The sequence below is a fragment of the Phacochoerus africanus genome, chromosome X, assembly GCF_016906955.1.
Source record: "Phacochoerus africanus isolate WHEZ1 chromosome X, ROS_Pafr_v1, whole genome shotgun sequence".
Taxonomy (NCBI): domain Eukaryota; kingdom Metazoa; phylum Chordata; class Mammalia; order Artiodactyla; family Suidae; genus Phacochoerus; species Phacochoerus africanus.
Genome location: NC_062560.1, coordinates 30,020,754 through 30,039,308, shown reverse-complemented (window position 1 = coordinate 30,039,308; position 18,555 = coordinate 30,020,754). Strand labels below are relative to the sequence as shown.

Below are 18,555 nucleotides of genomic sequence, written 5' to 3'. Positions count from 1 at the left end.
CCCATCCTGTACTTATATTTCTTTCATATTTTTTAATTGTGGTTAAAAACTCATAAAATAATATTTACCATCTTTTTTTTGTATTTTTGTATTTTTAGAACCACACCCACTGCATATGGAGGTTCCCAAGCTAGGGGTCTAATTGGAGCTACAGCTGCTAGCCTACACCACAGCCACAGCAACACCAGATCCAAGCCGCATCTGCAGGCTACACCACAGCTCATGGCAATGCTGGATCCTTAACCCACTGAGCAAGACCAGGGATCGAACCCGCAACTTCATGGTTCCTAGTCAGATTCATTTCCGCTGTGCCACGATGGGAACTTCAATATTTACCATCTTAACTCAATTTTAGTACCATGTCAGTGAATTAGAGAATCTGAGGTAAAGACTAGTAAAACTACGCCAGCGATGATCTCTAGCTCAGACCTCTCTCCTAAACTCCTGACTTATATTTCTACCTGCTGATCAACTACCACCTAGATGCTTTACAGATATTTCAAACTCAGCATGCCCAAGTTTGATATTATCATTATGTTTTGAAAATTTATTCTCTTTCTATATTCCTTATTTTGGTGAATGGCACTACTGTGAACCAAGTTAGAAATCAAGGAGCCATTTGGGCATTCCCTTTATTCCTTAGTGTTAAGCAGTCAATCATTAATCTTATTAATCTTACTGTTTCTCTGAACCAAATAACTCTGAACTTCCTAACTGAGCCACACCATTTTGTTTTTTGTCATTTATTCAGCCATCATCTTCAAAGGCTCATCACTGGTCTTCCCATTTCTTTTAACTCATCTTGCACACTGGAAGTTCCTTCGAAATGAACTTTTATTTTTTTCTAAGGGATACACCCATGACATATGGAGGTTCCCAGGGGTTGAATTGGAGCTGTAGCTGCTGGCCTGCACCACAGCCACAGCAACGCTGGATCTGAGCCACATCTGCACACTACACCACAGCTCATGGCAATGCCAGATCCTTAACCCACTGAGAGAGGCCAAGAATCAATCCCACATCCTCGTGGATACTAGTACAGATCTTTACCTCTGAGCCACAACAGGAACTCTGAAAATGAACTTTTTAACATGCAGTCATATTATTTATATGAGTCAAGGTTTTAAAATAGTTTTCTTTCTTTTCTAGGATTAAAGCTAAATTCCTCAGCTTGATATACAAGGTCTTTCACAATTAGGTACCTGCTAGATGTTTAGATTATTTCCTACATCTCCCATCACTTTCTTGATAATCAGATAACACTGAACTATTTGTAGCTCCCCAATTACTAAATGCTGCTTTCTTTTTTAACACATACTGTTCCCTCCCCCAGAAATGCACTGTCACCATTCACTTTTGGTAAACTTAAAGTTTTAGCTCAATATATTATTTGCGTGAATATTTCAGGGGAATCTTTCTTATACTACTGTTTTGCTACTCACCTCTGAGTAGCAAAGTATCATTATGTTAGCAAGTATCATTATATTTCATTGAAATTTGTTCTTGCATATATGTCTCTCACCAGATTATAAACTTCTTAAATGAGGAAATAATGTTTATTATTACTTATTTTATAATGCTGGTGACATGATTAATAAAAATGTTTTGAGATGCAAGAAAGAGAATACCCATTCAAAGTGGCATCAAGCAATAAGGATAATTAATTTCATGTAACTGAAATTCCAGAGATTAGAGCAGGTTCCAAATAAGTACAAACAAGTCTCTGGCTCTCTTTCTCTATGATTTTCTTTGTTCTGATTTTCCCTTGGGGTCAGCTCTGAACTCCTCACTAGTTTTCCCCCAGGATTCAAGATGACTGCCAGCAGCAAATGGGGCAATATGATTTTTTGTTATAGTGACAGAGGAAATCTCTTACCTGAAGGATATATTTGGATTTATATATCAGTCACATAAGCCAAGATAGGTTGTATATGTACTCCTGTAGCAATAATAGTCTTTCAGAGTGATGCCATGAGCTAGTTGACTTAAACTTTGGGTTATTAAACAAGAGTGAAGAAGAAGGGATTATCTTCATTGGCTTAGGATCTAAGCCTTAGATGAATCTAAATCCACCTCTAGAACTGGGTACTGGAGTCCATGGAAGACTGAAAAGAATTGGAATTTTTCTAGGTAGTTGAAATGTAGAGTGGTTGTAAGGGTATCTGCTAATGAATGTTGTTTAAGTCACCAACAGTGGTCATTCTTTTGTTGTCGTGTTGGGCTCAAAGCATTTTTTTTAATATTTGTTCCATGAATCTATGAAAGACATTCTTATCTCCAAGTTATGCATAAATTAGGTGACCAAGAGGAATGTTTTTAGAAGACCTAATCATCTACAAGTTAATCATTCATGTTGGGAAGCTCTTCCAAAATGTAGTATCTTGACCTTTGCCTGAATCTTATCTTGGTCTAAATCTGGAAATTAGTTGGAGCCATTTTTTAAATTTATAACTGCTGGTTTAACAATATTAATGAAAATATATATAGCTCAGCTAAGGAAAAAAGACTATCCCATCATAAAATATTGTCAAGGAAAATGATACTTTCATGTGTCTATTCTGCTTTTTAGTGTATTCTCAGTTTCTGCAGACCTAATAAAAAGAGATTATCCCAGCATCCTATAAGTTTAATTTTGAAAAACAAGAAACCATGAATAATGAAAATCATTTCAAAACATCTTTACTCACATCTAAAATATGAAACAGCTAAATCAGAGATATTTAATAATTTAATCAGTGAAGAATAACTGAAGGATTTAGAAAAAGTGCCTAAACTATTAAAAGATTCTTTAGCTACTGCTTAATGTCGCTATCAAGTTATTTCTTACACTGGCAAACAGCCAAGCCAATCCCTGGTCACATTCGCTTTTCAGCATTTAGTAGTTCTCTCAATCATCCCAATCACAGCCCCAGGAATGTTACATGGCAACGCTCCAATAATAGTATATTACTATTAGGTCTTCGATTTTGAGGTAGTTTATCTCCCAGAAAGAATATTAATAGAGTAATGAGACCAAGTAGAGTGAGCTTTATTAGCAATACCCATGATTTTAGACATATACTATAAACTTCAGTCAATTTTAATGCTACTTCCCAAACCCTAGTTGTATTCTAAACCACTCCAACTGTGGTATAGTCTAAAATAATACGATATTAGAATTTTTTCTTTCAAAATATGGAGTTGTCAGGAAAACTTAAGTGTCATAACTTCCTTAGTATTTAACCCCAGAGAGTAAACATTTTAGTACTTCCTGTGTAATACAGAGCCAAGTGCTGTATTTATCTAGAATATAATTTCCTTTTTTATGAAATATGTTATTCATTCAGAGTTCCCATCATGGTGCAGCAGAAATGAATCTGACTAGGAACCATGAGGTTGTGGGTTTGATCCCTGGCCTCGCTCAGTGGGTTAAGGATCTGGTGTTGCTGTGAGCTGTGGTGTAGTTCACACATGTGGCTTGGATCTGGCGGTGCTGTGGCTCTGGCGTAGGCCGATGGCAACAGCTCCTATTAGACCCCTAGCCTGGGAACCTCCATATGTCATGGGTGCCGCCTTAAAAAGACAGAAAACACATACAAAAAAATAATAATAAAATGAAATATATTCTCCATTCAATGAAAATAAAAATAATTTCATTATCTCTTTCTTACAAGGGCCTTGGAAATAAATACATTGATATATTTATCTACATGTTTCTCTTACTAAGCAGGCACAGACCCTTCACCAAGTTAGTAACTATTCAATAATAATATTTGAATGAAAGCCATTCTGTTAGACTAAATTCAGACTAGCAAAGTCACATTAGAAAACCTTTCTCATTTATGAGCTCATTATTTTTTTTGAAAATATACTAAATGAAATATCCATGTTGATTTCTAGTCCTAGAAAATAATTTGAAAGTTCTTTTCTCTTTTGAAAATTTTGCTTAGGTACAGATAATTATAATGGTTTTTATAGACTAAAAAGTAATTTTAAAGATGAGAGATGTGATTTGGTTTTTATAATCTAAATAGGAAATCTAAAAATGTTATCCTGAGCTAAATAATTCCTATGAAGCAATAGAAAATTGCTTTCTAAAGTTCCATGCTATATAGTGATTTCCAGTAATGTCAAGGATATCTGCCTCACTGGATTATTGGATGGTTCAATATGTTAAGCTTCTACTGATTTCATGTTCTAAGAAACCCTGCGGCAGAGGTAAATCTCTTAAGTCCTAAGTAACCCTAGCTGATCACACACATCTGCCTTTTGATTCGCAACAACTATTAGACACACTTCTTGAGAACATCAAGGGTCTGCTGAATTATATCCAAAGCAATTCAATGTAGGATTTACAATATTCAGAGATGACAGATTTTAAAGTTCAGCATTGAAATTCCAACAAATTCCTTCCAATTCTAGAATTTTTAAATTGGATCAGTAAAAAATAATATAAAGAAATATGTAATCAAACACAAAGTTTTTTTTTTCTTTACCTAAAACTGAAATCAACATAGGAGTTCAGAGAAGGGGACTATCAGAGATAACCTGAGTTGTCAGCAAAGATTTCACTTGCATGAAATTCTGATCATAAGGAAAGTGAAGGATTAGAATAAGTTAAGAGGATATCTAAGCCTGAGGAACAGCTTGGACAGATTAATTTTCTAAAGGATGAAATCATATTGAGTATTGCATGAAGAGACTAGCTAGTCTTCTTTATCTTCCTTTGATCTGTTAATGGGCACTTAGGTTGCTTCCATATCTTGGCAATTGTAAACAATGCTTCTATGAACATGGGGATGTATCTACTACATTCATGACTTCAACTTCCTCCTATGGGCTGTAAATTTTAATAATAGTAGAGGAAATATATTTTACTTCTAGTTCTAACCAAAATATCTTGGGATAAAGGAAACATCAATTTTAAAGATTATTGCCTTTCTCAACAAAAAATAAAGCTTGATTTTCTATTGTGGACTGTGTAATTAACTTCACCTTAGAACATTTATTTCAATCTTTAAGCATAACTTCATTTTAGTTTATTTTCAAATATTGTTTTAAAATGCAATATTTGGTGTAATTTCATGTATTTTATATAAAGTATTGCCATCATGGAAAAAGTACCAGTATTTCTAGGATTTAAATATGATTCATTGATTTTTAAAGGAAAGAAACTTTGCCCTGATCTGATAAAATGTCCTCTTCTTAGCAGCAGAAATAAGAGGTTCAAAATTAACCAAGTGTATGATGCTACAGCTTCAAAGATCTTTTTAAATAAACAAAGTAAGCTATGTTCCTGTTTCAGCAACCATAAACTGCAGACTCGCAGCTTTCCTGAGCTCTCTTTTAAATTCTTAATTTGAGACCTATTCATCCAAAGGATTAGGAAAATGAGATTCAGGTCCGAAGCAGTAGCAAGTATGTGCATGAAAACTATCATGTTAATGCTCTTAAGAGTGTTACCATTTTCAATAGCATGATTTATAACTGTTGAACAATGTTTTTATTTATGATTACCTCTCCTACTTTCAAAACAAATTTGAGATGGCTTAGTGGGCATGATTTAAAGAAACAAACATCATAATCTTATTTTGGGGCTTGTAACAAGCAATTTTCCTCTCATAATTGGTACTTGTTTTCTACCTTTGATTTTTGCTTCCTATTGTACAGTTGGTCATTAGTGCACTTGTGGGCACGGTGTGCTTTACTACAAGTTAAATGAAAACATGAATTGGTTTTGATATCACTAGTTTCACTACTTCAGTCAGTGTGTTTGCCATATCTGCACTTCATAACGTGTTTACTGACCTAGAACTTTAAAAGCTAAGTTTAGCCCAGCACAATCACTTCAAACCAATACAAGACAGTGGTTACATTCCCAATGTCATTATGGAGATGGAGTTTAAGACTTTCGTTATTTGGATTTATCAAGCTCTTTGGTGTTTTAGTTAAAGGGTATGTTCAGATTTTACTTAACAAAGTGCAACTCAGATGATAAATTGAAACTCAAGTATAACCAAAGTGTATAAAAATTTTATAAGCCCTTAAGCAGTAAATATGCCACCAATCTTCTACATGCTTTTTGGGAGGGGTCATTTTTCTGAGAGTTCAATTTAATATTAAATTATATAACATGACACCAATAAATAATATTTAAATATTAATAAGTAAATATTTATTTATTTATAAATAATATTTAAATATTTGGAAAATAATACATAGTAATAATAAAAACAAATAAATATTCAAATATTAAATATTTTAAATTATTCAAATACTTAATGTTAAGCATTTGAATATGTAAATATATTTGAATATTTAAATTACATTACTCCAGAATTAAATGACTGTGAACATCATATTCCTTTTACATATTAGACAAACTATTATGTATATAGATGTCTTAGGTGTCAAAGGATAGTATCTTAGATTGGATTCCTTGTAGGCATTGGTCAAAAAGTTGAATACAGAAAGTTTATTGGGAATTAGTCTTGATAAATCCACCTGTGGGGAAGTGAGGGCACTGTTAATGCAGTGGCTACTTCAGCCTAAGCCAATCTGACAGGGGGCTTTGGAGCTGGGTTCATTCTTCAGAGTGGTCTTAAATTGAAGCAGGTGAGCTAGGACTTGATATCCTTGTACTGACCACAAGCAAGCCTTAGGAAAAGATGCAGCTGTGACCCATTGGCAGTCATTAATAACAGTGTCTGTGGTATGAGTCCATTGTCTACAGGAGACAACCTCAATACCACAATAGCCACTACAGAGAGGTGTCAGCATATGCTTCTTACCCCACAAAGGTTACAAAGTGGATACAAAGGAGGAGGAATCATGACAGAAAAATAAATTGGTCATTTTTCACTAAGCCTTAATGTACCAGAATCACTCTTATTTGTAAAATGGTCTTTGTTTTGGTATTCAAAGATCTCTTTTAAATCTCCTTAAGCCAGAAGGGAAAGGGGAAAAATTTACACTTTGCGTGGCCCATGGATTCCTTTTTCAAAAATTGTAGTTAGGGAGTTCCTGCTGTGGGGCAGCAGAAAAGAATCCAACTAGTATCCTTGAGGATGCAGGTTCAATCCCTGGCCTCGCTTAGTGGATTAAGGATCAGGCATTGCTGCAAGCTATGGTGTAGATCACAGATGCAACTCGGATCCCATGTAGCTGTGGCTGTGGCCTAGGCCAGCAGCTACAGCTCCAATTTGACCCCTAGCCTGGGAACCGCCATAAGCCACAGGTGCGGTCCTAAAAGGCAAAATAAATAATTATGGTTAAAAACATATAATATAAAATTTATTATCTTAACCATTTAAAGTAGTGTTAACTATGTTCATATCATTGCACAACAGATCTCTAGAAATTTTTCACCTTGCAAATTTGAAACTATAGTATATGACAGGATTTCCTTTTTAAAAGCTGAATAGTATTCTACTGTATATGTATACGGCATTTTCTTTATTCATTCATCTGTCAGTGGACATTTAGGTTTTTCCCACCTCTTAATATTTTGAATAATGCTGCAGTGAACATCAGTATCCAAGTATAGAATTCTTTAAGATCCTATTTTGAATTCTTTTGGATAAACTATATATTTAGAAGTAGGATCGCTGGATCATATGGTAGTCCTATTTTTAACTTTTTGAGGAAGCTCCATACTGTTTTCCACAATAGCTGTGACATTTTACATTCCTACCAACATTGTACAAGGGTTCCAATATCTCTACATCCTCTCCAACACTTGTTATTCTCATTCTCTCCCCTCTGATTTTGATTTGCATTTCCCTGATGATTGGTGATGTTCATCACTTTTTCATGTGTTTATTAGCCATTCATATATCTTCTTTTGAGAAATGTATAGAGAAATGTATATGCAAATCCTTTGCAGGTTTTTTAATTGGGTTGTTTTCCATGAATCCCTCTTTCATCAGTCAATTCAGAGCCTCTGTCTGAACATAAAGATTGCTTAGGAATTTCCATCTAATTTACTAGTTTATCACAGAGAAGCATTTTAATTTATCCAAATCTTAGTTTCTTCTCCTATGAATTGGTAGCAATGATGCTCTCCCTGCCACACTTGAGTGTTATGGTGAGAAATCATTGGAGAAAATTACTAAAATGACACTTTTATACTATTCAAAGTTCTGTACAGATATAAGGTATAATTAAGGATTCTGAACAAAAGAATTTACATGTTAAGACTACTTAATACTGCTTCATTTGTGTTGGAGCTAATGGTTCCTCTGTCTTTGTTCTGCTTGATAAAACTCTAGATTGAAACTCTAATGAATTGCTCTCTCTCTCCATTTCCCTCCCTCTTTCTTATATGTCCCTTGAAGATTCTGCTTAGTACATTACACTTCATTCTCATCTGGATAACAACAGCAGCAAATGTTGGTTGAGACCCTACTGTGTATCAGACATTGCACTGGATTGGTGAGAAAGAAAAAGATAAATTTGATACTTCAAGTAGCTTATCTTATCTCATGAGTGAAGTTTACAAGGGCCTGGCACATGTATAACAATTTTGGTGTTCTGTTGTGATGCAGCAGGTTAGGATCAGGCATTGTCACTGCAGTGGCTCAGGTCACTGCTGTGGCGTAGGTTCAGTCTCTGGCCCAGGAACTTTCATATGACACGGGCATGGCCAAAAAACCCCACAAGTCACTACTAGGGAGTTAGTTTGCTGGTGGCCTAGAGGTTAAGGACTTGGTGTTGTAACTGCTGTCAATCAGATTATTGTTGTGTCTTGTATTAGATCCTTAGCCTGGGAACTTCTATATGCTGTGGGCATGGGCAAAAGAAAAAAAAAACAAAAAACAAAAAAAAACCATATTTCTAGTTATTTTGCTACTTAGGTACGCTACTAAAAATGTAGCTTACCCAAACAAATATGAGACTCATTTAGACTGAATTTTGTAGAGAGCACTGTTTACCTGGTTTTCTACGTGATTGGCTGCAGAATCTTATCTCTAATAGGTAGGAGCAATTCTGTTAGAAAAAAATTAACGGATTGGATCCTTTGACGCAGGAATTTTTCAAGGTGCTACAAGTTTTGGTAGAGTAGCAATGCAATTTCTGTAATGAGAACTGTATAGTGTTCTCCAGCTGATTATACCCAAATGAATAGATGGATTTTATTCTGATAGCAGTTTTAGAATTGATGATCATTCTTTGTCAATAGCATGGTGTTTATTATCGTCTAATCTGGCATTTCTTCTCCTGTCTTCAGCATTGGGCTACCTGCTTCATGGCTCTCATTATTACATTCTCTTTTTTTTCATTTATATAGTTTTTAAGTGTACTAACTGGATTTTTACTAAAGGGTTTGCTTTTCAAATATCCTAGAAAATGCTGGCTGCCTGATTTACAGGCATCATAGAATGATTATGTGCATCTTCAGTTCTCTGCCTTTCACACTTTAATTTGAAGACTATTTCTTTCCTAACTATCTTCTCTTTGCTGGATCAGCATTTGTTTTATTCCTGTAGCAATGGGAGGGCCATTCTAAATCTTGTTTTGTATATAAGTCTTTAATAGGTAAAAATTGATGTTGTATGAGTTATTCATTGTTGTATAACAAGATATCCTCAAATATAGTAGCTTAAAATAAGAATTCTTTATTTGTCTCATGATTTTTGGAGTCTGCTTTGGGCTGGGCTTTTCTGATAGGTGGTTCTTTTGCTGGTCTCAACTGGGTTCATTTATGTATTCATGGTCAGTTGGTAGTTGATGGCCTCAGTCATGTATATTGCCCTTATTGGTTATTGGGTGAGACTTTGGATGTGACAGGGCCACTTGCCTGTTGTTATTCAGTAGGCTAGCATAGTTCACATAGTGGTGAAAGGTTTCCAAGACTGGTCACAAATTTCTTAAACTTTGTATCATATTTACTAATATCCTATTGACCAAAACAAGTTACTTGGACAATCTATGTTCAACAAATGGAGAAATGTACTACAGCTCTTGATAGGAGCATCTGGCATATTTCATTTACAAGATGCAGGAAGAAAAAAATTTGTTGATATTTACTTTCTATCAGAGATGCTTTCACTTTTATCATCATAACATATCCTGTGTCATATTATTCAGTATTCCCTCATAGCTATACCATCAAGTGTTTATTCTTTCCTCAGTACCTACCCAATATCATGTGGATAAAGAGAAGCACTTAATTTCACTTAACCTGTACTTCTGATTTATAAGAGAACATAAACTTGGATAGGCATAAAGGATGTCCAGTGCAAATGCTAAGCAAGTATATAAACCATACGCACACACTCTATCTCTCTGTCAACCACTCACACCCACACCCCACCCCCACACACATGCAAACATAGGAGGAGGAGGGGAGGAGAGAGAGGTTAAAAACTCTTTCAATCAGTGATTCTCAATCAAGGTCAATTTTCCCCCTTCAGAGGATATTTGATAATGTCTGAAAAGATATTCGATTGCCAAAACTGGAAAGGTGCTCTGGCCAAGGATACTGATAAACATCCCACCATGCACAGGACAGCCATCCACATCAAATACTTACACATGCCACAAAATCAACAGTGCTAAGGTTGATGAGTTCCCTGGTGGTTTAATGGGTTAAGGATCCAGCATTGTTACTGCTGTGCTTCGGGTTTGATCCCTGCCCCCAGAACTTCTCTATTCTTCAGATGCAGCCAAAAAATAAAATAAATTAACAAATTTTAAAAGTTCTCTGATTATAAAAAAGAAACAGTGCTAAGGTTGAGAAACTCTGCTTTTTATTGAGTGCCTATAGAAAGAATTCATATAATGTGAGTTATGAATCCATATATAAGAATTCATATATGCAGGTTAGAAGTTACAAACTAAGAGGAGAAGGCAAGGAATAGTGAGGAAAGAGTGCATGTTTGGTTGAAGTCAGGTTGGAGGTGTTCTTTAAGAGTAATATTTAACTGTGGAAGCCGGATTTACTTCATTTTTATAATCTATATTTTTATGACTAGTTCAAGGTGATCTTCTCTCCAAATTAGAATGGATATTAGATTATTTTGTGGATATTAGATGTTGTAAACATCTTGGAATCAAAAGTATTTGAGTAATTAATAATTTTTAGATACTTAGTGGGACACATAGGAAAAGTATCCAGTGATCATACCACTCTTAGAAATAGGTATTGCAATTAAGCACATTGTCTTGCATTGTCACTTATTAATGTGAGATCCTATGCAAGGTACTTTACCTTTTTGTAAAATGGGAGTAATACCAAACCTGAAGACTGGTAAAAATTAAATGAAACGGAGCTTACAAATAACCTTACCTGGCACACTGGAAACCCTGAGTAAATAATTGCAGTGACAGTGTGGGTAGTAATCTCTCTTCTAAGTAGGAGAGAATATTTCTTATTTGGATTATATTGTTAGTAGCAGGAAAGAATCAATTAAAAAGTGATAAAGTAGCATCACTTAAAAGTCTATGGCTCTTACACCCAACAAACTTGCTGCTACAGTCCAGAAATACAGGTGGTTATCATGAATTCTTGAGTTCCAGTTCTCTAGGACTTCTCCATGTATAGCACAAACTTTTAATGGGGTAAAATGTAAATAACTGATGATAGTTGAATTAAATATATTATTTCCTCTTTAGAAAATGAGAAAGAATATAGATAAAAATAAATGCTTATGGGTTCATAACATGTTTCTTTCGTTTTTTTTTTTTCATCTTTTGTCTTTTTTAGAGCTGCACCCGCAGCATATGGAGGTTCCCAGGCTAGGGGTCTAATCGGAGCTACAGCTGTCGGCCTATGCCAGAGCCATGGCAACACCAGATCTGAGCCTCGTCTGCAACCTACACCACAGCTCACGCCAACACCAGATCCTTAACCCACTGAGAGAGGCCAGGGATCGAACCCACAACCTCATGGTTCCTAGTCGGATTTGTTTCCACTGCACCATGATGGGAACTCCACATTTGTTTCTAATTTAGCACCTGTATCTACAGACTACAAATATTTAGAGAGAAGAAGTGAGGTTCTTCTTGAGTTCATGTATGATTTCTAATTTTGGTAACATGGACTCTCTCTTACATGTTTCATTAAGCTACACTCCATCCTTTTAAATATTTGAAAAAGAAAAATACTTCCCCGTGTTTCTTACATGGAGAATGGTTATTCTATCTATTGGTGATATGAATAAGCAGCTAAACAATTTTTCCTATAACTCTAGTATCAGACAGTAATGCAATTTGACCGCATATACAAAATGGCACTTTTTAGATATTTGTTTTAGTGTGAGTCAAATAATTTATCATTTAGTCAGTTGACTGATTTTTCAAATATCAAACAACAACCAAAAAAACTACCCACATTCACACAACAAACCTAGAAATAAAATATGTGCTCGTTGCTTTCTTATCAACCAAAGGAGACCTGTGAATTACAGAAAAACCATGTGTGAATACTTCAAAGGAAGTATTCCAAACACATTGTGTGTTTTTTAAAAGATTTAGTAGCTCCTTTAAAGCTCTAAGTAAAGCTGTTAGTCTGACTAATCGGGTACCCCTGGAACCAATTAAATTTTTAAACTAGACAAATGGTCTTCAAACACTTTTGAAAAAATGAGAGTTCCCTCCTAAAGTCAACACCTTTTAATTAACAAAATACTCAGAGCAAAGCTATGGTTTGCAATAGTATATTACACCTACTGTTACTTATGCGTCTATTCCGGTGTGCCAAACTTGATTCCTTTCAGCAGTTTTTGGTTTTTTTGTTTTTGGGTGTTTTTTTTGTGTGTGCCTTTTGTCTTTTTAGGACCACACCCAAAGCATATGGAGGTTCCCAGGCTAGGGGTCCAACCAGAGCTACAGCTGCTGGCCCACACCAGAGCCACAGCAATGCCAGATCCGAGCCACATCTGCTACCTACACCACAGCTCACAGCAATACCAGATCCTTAACCCACTGAGCGAGGCAGGGATCGAACCCACAACCTCATGGTTCCTAGTCGGATTCGTTTCTGCTGAGCCACGACGAGAACTCCCTTTCAGCATTTTTGAGCTTGTCTCTATATATGCTTAACTATGGAATGAAAATACAGTTTTTAGTAGAGTTGTTTTAATTTTCTAGTGAATGGATGTGAAACACATTATGCTACAATCTTAGTAATCAGACTATACAGGCTCTGTGTGTGTGTGCATGCATATATCTGTACATATATACACATATATATGATGTATGGATGGATGGATCTATGCCCTATCTATTATCTATCTATCTGGCATAATTATACCCACTGTAATGCATGTGGTTCTAGCATGAATTGATTAAGTGGGAAGGATACCAGCATCTTTTCCTGGAAGGACAGTAAATAGTGTGACACCATAAGGACTGTTTTCCACTGCAACTCCTACTGGAAGAGATACTTCCTCTGTCGGACTTGAAAAGAATGGCCTTGGTCTTGGTGATGGTTAAAGAAGCAGAGGTTTGAAGCAGCCGTTACAAGGGCCAACTCCTTGTGACTCTAGACAGTGGCCTGAGACAAAGGGTGGACATCCAGGAAAGCAGATCAAACTATGAAGGCAATAAAAAGGGACACAGAGAAAAGAATCCTTGCCAGCTAGAGGGGAAGCCATTTCCTAGGCTTCTTAGGGAGGAGAACCTGGAAACCCACCCCATAACTTTGTGTTTAGGGTCTGTGTAGTCCTTTATGTATTCTAACTCCTTACTTTATCAGGATTATGGGTTGAGAGAACTCTAAACAGATCATCTTTCCATCTTCTAAACTATAGAGTTAATGGAAAACTCCCCTGGAACGACTAAATATTCCTACCTGACCTTAGAGTCAAGATTCTGTTATTCACTCTGTGCAAAACCACTTAAATTGCCTCCTTAAAGATCTGACCAGTGCAAACTTTAACTAATGATGTGATTTGCTTATGTTTCTAGTGAAATGAGAAGGAAAAGAAACCACCTCATTTTTTTTCTCTTTAGAGAAGAGTAAAGGCATCTGAAAATGGAGTATAAATAATTCTATGTCACACATAATAAGATAACCATTCTCAGGACCTCAAAACTTCTCCTTTGAGGCATCTTACTTAATGAAAAAAAAATTAAAGTATGTGTACAAACATGGATCTAAATGCAGGTCTTTTTGGACAAAATTAAATATTTTAAGCAGTGTTATAGATAGAATTTGCCCTAATAAAATGTGTGTAGTAGATGGAGATTAACCTCTTTTTACTTTGTTACAGCACTTTTTTCTCTACACTTGGAGACTCAAAGTTTGTAGAATTTAGAATCTCTCTCTCAATTATTATCAGCTACCCTCTAGCCACATACAAATAAAAGAAAAAATTCCTGACCCAAATAATGGCACAAGATTTTGTCCTTCTTAGTGATGATTAAAGTAATAAAATGTTAAGGGGTCAAAGTTTTTTGAGATCCAAAGGAATGGTGTAATTCTATGGCTTATAGAGATTTTTAGTTATAAATTTATCCTAGTCATCCCCAAAATACAGAAATCTAGAAGTGGCATTTGAAAAGGAAATGAGACTTTTGTCTGGGAAAGGGAGAATTTTTCAAGAATTATATAGAGGAGTTCCCATCATGGCTCGGTGGTTAACGAATCCGACTAGGAACCATGAGGTTGCGGGTTCGATCCCTGGTCTCCCTCAGTGGGTTAAGGATCTGGTGTTGCCATGAGCTGTGGTGTAGGTTGCAGGCACGGCTCGGATCCCTTGTTGCTGTGGCTCTGGCATAGGCCGGCAGCTACAGCTCTGATTGGACCCCTAGCCTGGGGAACCTCCATATGCCGTGGGAGTGGCCCTAGAAAAGGCAAAAAGACAAAAAAAAAAAAGAATTATATAGAGCTGGAGTTCCTGGCATGGCACAGTGGAAATGAATCTGACTAAGAGCTACAAGGTTGCAGGTTCGATCCCTTGCCTCACTCAGTGGGTTAAGGATCCAGTGTTGCCATGAGCTGTGGTGTAGGTCACAGATGTGGCTCGGATCCCACATTGCTGTAGTTCTGGTGTAGGCCAGCAGCTACAGCTCCAATTAGATCCCTAGCCTGGGAACTTCCATATGCCACGGGTGCAGTCCTAAAAAGGACAAAAAGACAAAAAAAAAAAAGAATTATATAGAGCATGTGGAAGGGCTGAAAAGTATGGGATGGTCTGTGCTACTTTGAGAATGCCAAATAGAGACTGAGATGGAGGGGAGCATGAGAAGAATGGAGGGAGTTGAAGCTGAATATGAAGTCTGGTTCAAAGAGCACAGAACCCAGCATACCATGCTAATTTAGAAAATGAGCAGCCAATAAACACTGAGCAGAAGGAAGAAAAAGAGAAGAAAAACACACACAGTGTATCTACTGTCGGAACAATGTTAATAGGTGACTTACATTTATCAATTCATAAAATATTAATTAGAAGATTCCCATGTGATTGGTACTATTTTCCTCATTATGCGAATAAACAATCTGAGACTTAGAAAAATTCAATTCAGCAAGTATGGTATAATCCCTTACATCCAGATGCCTGTAATCTTGTCCAAGGTTGTAGTTCTAGGAAACGGTACGGCCAGCTGGCTCTGACGGAAGTACTATTATAATTGCCATTTTGTGGTGAAACAGCCTTATTTACTTTTTTATTTCTTTTTTTTGGGGGGGGGATGCACCCTAGGCATATGGAGGTTCCCAGGCTAGGGGTCAAATCAGAGCTGTAGCCACCAGCCTATGCCACAACCACAGCAATGCCAGATCGGAACTGTGTCTGCAATCTACACCACAGCTCACAGCAATGCCAGACCCTTAACCCACTGAGTGAGGCCAGGGATTGAACCTGCGTCCTCATGGATACTAGTCAGGTTTGTCTCCCCTGAGCCACAATAGGAACTCACTATAATTGACATCTTAAAGAGGAGTAAATGGAGATGATTCAGCGAGGCTAAATAACCTGCCCAGTGTGATGCAGCTAAGAAATGGCAGAGCAAGTGTTTATATCCAACAGTCTAGCCCCACATAATGTTTTATACTCTGCTTCTTGACCCAGTGTTGTTTCCTGGTTTTTCTCCCTTGATAGAAAAGTAGAGAACATAAGAATTGATTGGTTCTATTTTTTCTCTTTAATACTTGACCTTCCATTGTCTTCCGCAAGCTGTGGCTCTTCCTTCATTATTTTCTTGTTCCATAAAATAGCTGAAATCACCTAAAGAGCAAGTACCTAGGCATATTCTATATTCTAGACATCAAGAAACGATCCTTAGGCATTGTTGTTATTTTTTAGTACGCATCGTGGGTAGAAGGCCTCTAAGTTTACCAAAAACCTTACTGCGCGTACTTTTCTTTTAGTTGCATTCATTTATTCAGCGGACATCAATTGAACACCTACTATATTCTAGAACCTGTGGTAAGTACAGGGGATAGAGCAGTGAGCAAAAGGGAAACTTCCTCCTCCCTTCCCCATTTGTATAAAGATGCTTTTAGATATTGAATGCTGGAAGAGAGGAGACCAGAAATGACCTGCCTGACCAGTCCATATATGAGATCCTTTGTCCATTACCAGGTAACATATGGTTGCATTTCTCAACCTCTCAACCTTCCTCTGAATCTGTTTCAGCTGACTTTGTACTTGGTGATACTTTTTTCTCCCTGGAGAATTTTATGATATTATCATCCCAGGGTTACCTGTTTGTACTATTTTTTTTTTTTTGTATTTTTTAGGTCTGCACCCATGGCATGTGGAAGTTCCCAGGCTAGGGATCAAATTGGAGCTGTAGCTGCCGCCCTATGCCATAGCCACAGCAACACAGGATCTGAGCCTCATCTGTGACCTACAGCACAGCTCATGGCAGCACCAGATCCTTAACCCAATAAGCAAGGCCAGGGATTGAATCAGCATCCTTATGGATACTAGTTGGGGTTGTTACTGTTAAGCCAGTATGGGAACTCCCTGTTTGTACTTTATAGTCATCTTGAAACATTCTGTTTTGACATCTCTGGCCCTAGCATTTCTTTTGAATAGAAGTTTTTCCCCCTAAAATGTGCTTTCCAGAAAACAGTTGAAGTCTGATGATTCTGCATTCTCATCCTTCACTGTATAAAAATTTAAGATGACATGATCATTTCCACTTCATTAAGCACTTCTTTGTTGGTCAGAAGTAAATCTAGAAGAAAAAAATCTCATTCCTGCTTTCTTTTGAAGGTGAATTTTTTCAATAAGTGAAATTAAAAAAAATAAAGCATTGTCTGACACTTCCCGGAACCTTTAAACGCTCCCAAATTACTGCATGTTGCCTGATTATCTATTGTTCTGTATTTTAAGAACAGTTTTTCCATATTTCCTAGTCAGCCAGGCATTCCACAGCTCCTACAGCAACATTTTAATTTAGCCCTCTTTTCTTCCTCATCCTTGCATCCTTTCCAGGATTCAGCTCCTCTATTGGAATCCCTTTTAAGATTTCTAGATCTTGTTGGCTCCCATGCTTTCTCATACCTGTTGGATCACAAGATGCTATTTCTACTTCAGACTGTATTTCATTCTTTCTAGAAAAAGCCTCAAAGTAGTGAGATAGCTTTGAGAAACTGTTTTTCTCTGTCTTCTCAGTGTAACTGTCCTTTAATCATTACTTCTTGGCATTAGTTTTTTATTCTGACACCTCATTTTTTCCTCTTTCTGCCTTGTTCAAGATTACTTCTTCCATCTGTAGAAACCTCTTGTTCTCCCTGAGAAGCTTCAGAGGCAAGTGGCATTCCTCATTTCTCTCATCCTCTACTTTAACAAAAAGATAACCTTAAAAGTGCAGAAAGTAATATAACCATGAAAAGTAATTTATGGTCACCTCAGAATGGAATGTCAGTATGGCACATTTTTCTCATATTTCTAGAGTAGTTTCCTTGTTGTCCATGCCTCTCAGGTTGCCCATTGAAATGCTATTTTTCAACCTTCCTTCAAATCTTCCTTTCTAAATTATATTGGCCTCTATTTCTTTGCTACTAGTTTCCTGGATATATTAGGCTCCAAGTGTCACTGCCTATAAACCAGGTGAGACTTTACTTACCCCTCATCACTTACCTTTGATAATCCAGCTGTTTGTTGCTATTTGGTATCAATTTACATCAGTGAGTTCAGCCCCCTTCAGTACATATAGGGCCACTCAAGACTTCTGAGTTTTCACCAAGTAAATTACATATTTCTACCCTTTATCCCTAACTTCTCACCATATATCTTTATCACTGTGCTTCTTATTTATCAGATATGTATAAAAATAGTGATACCTAACAGTGTTATCTAGTAATGTCATGAACTGTGCTACTGTTTTTCTGGTATTGTTTTATGTACATTTCTTGTATTAGTCATTGAATCAACACAGCTTCCCCCATGACATTTACCCTATTATTATCCCTTCTTTACTGTATAGAAAACCTGAAGTTTAGAAAACTAACTTAGCCAAGGTCACAGAGTTCCTAAGGTAGAGAGAGGAATTCTCTGCCAGCTATTTTGACTCTGGAACTTCAGGTCTTAACCATTACCTTGTGTTCCCTTACACCACAATGTTCAACACTATTAACATTAATTTAATATTTCTTAAGAGCCTTGAAATGGTGTCTCA

At 36.6% G+C, this 18,555-nt stretch overlaps 1 protein-coding gene across 6 annotated transcripts in view; it reads left to right on the top strand.

Annotated features, from left to right (window-relative positions):
- The window catches only part of DMD (dystrophin), a 2,144,556-nt gene that overhangs the window by 1,446,792 nt on the left and 679,209 nt on the right, over positions 1-18,555 (top strand). The window lies entirely within an intron of this gene.